Genomic DNA, 1,647 nt, shown 5'->3' with positions numbered 1-1,647 from the left:
AGGTTTGTTTCCTTCAGGAGGAAAGAGATAAGGCAGAGCCTAGAGGGCAGTGGGGAGGGGGGGGAGGGCAGAGGGGGGGCAGAATGAGGGTGGGGGCGGGGGTGGTAGTAGGGTGGGCAGGAAGGAGAGGGAGGGCTCTTCTATCTAATGAATCTTAATAGACTTTAACTCTCCCCCAGCTTCTCTCTCTGTCACACACACACACACACACACACACTGGGTCTGTGTGGATCTGTGTTACCGCATGCAGGACAGAAATGTGTGAGACCTGTGCTCCTCCCCGTGTTCAGGTTTAGAACGTTAAGGACGTTATTAACACAGTCACATGTTTTCAGTGAAGACGCTGAGCTCAAACGGCACTAAAGCGAACTGTCTGTCGTCTCTGAGGCTCTGTCCACATCACTCCGGATATTTCCATCTGAGCTTTGAGCTCCAGTCCACAAGAGAACAGCAGTCCGGGTCAGCAGCAGTACCCGAGCTGTTCAGAGCGGTCCAGTGCACAGGAAACGTCTGCTTCCGTTTTTACATTTCACATTCAAAGCTGATTTTTAAATACATTTAGACGTTTGAACACTATTTAAAGTGGAACAGAAAAATCCAGATGTTCAGATGAACAGAATAAAGTTTGCAGATGTGCCAGAATCTAGCTGCTGCAGTTAAGGAGAAGCGTAACGGTCCAAAACAAACAAATATGTTTGTGTTCATATCACACTAATTTTATCTGGATGGGGACTGAGTGTAATTAGTTAATTACCTACGTCCAGAGCCAGATCTACGTCCCTTACCTTGTTTGGGCTGCACTTGTCTTTGAGTGGCTCCATTTCTGACGTCAAGTGCAGAGACTTTAGAATGGCCCCGCCCCCTCGTCTGAGTCTGTCCAATCACAGCGCTGGACCCGTGTTTATGTGAGAGCACAAAGACGAGGTTAAACTCAGCAAAACAGACACAACGAGCGCGGAGAAATAAGAGCACTGAGTAAAAACGTAGAAGAAAGAGAACAGAGTGAAAACAGCTAAAAACCAGAGCTTCTGCTCCTCTCCTCACTGCTGTGCGCTCGGGGTCGGGGTGAACAGCGAGCGGCTCATTATCATTTAAAGGAACAGGTGCTGAAAGCGGGCGTTCTGAACAGGGCTGTTTACACAGGGGGACAACACTGCTGTGGGGCTCGGGGTCGGGGTGAACAGTGAGCTGCTCATTATCATTTTTTTATCCTAAGTGTATATCGTACGCTTAACGGTTTTACACGTATTAAAGTATCTAATATACATTAACTATAAGACTATAGAGCAGTGCTCTGTGTAACTGCTTTGAAGGTGGAATGTTAAATCTCCAAACTTCAAATATGAAAAGTAGAAAAAAGAAACCTGAATTGAACTGCTGCTGTAATTAACGTGGTTTTGGAAAATGATGAAAACAACATTCACTGATAAAAACGCCACTTTAAATTGACTTAAACGAATCAAATTTGAGGATGAGTTCACGTTGCTCAGATTGTCTCCTGATTTAAACCAAAGCGTTATTCGTATTCAGTGTATTTTCTCAGAAATGCTCGGAGAGGTGTGGACGAGGTGAGTGCGATGTCCTCGTCTTGTTTGGTTCCAGTGCGGTGTCTGAGTGAGTAGCTTAGAGACGTGTTTACGTGAAAAT

This window comes from Hoplias malabaricus, chromosome Y (genome assembly GCF_029633855.1).
Source record: "Hoplias malabaricus isolate fHopMal1 chromosome Y, fHopMal1.hap1, whole genome shotgun sequence".
Taxonomy (NCBI): Eukaryota; Metazoa; Chordata; class Actinopteri; order Characiformes; family Erythrinidae; genus Hoplias; species Hoplias malabaricus.
The sequence above is the reverse complement of the archived record's forward strand: the minus strand, read 5'-3'. Positions refer to the sequence as shown.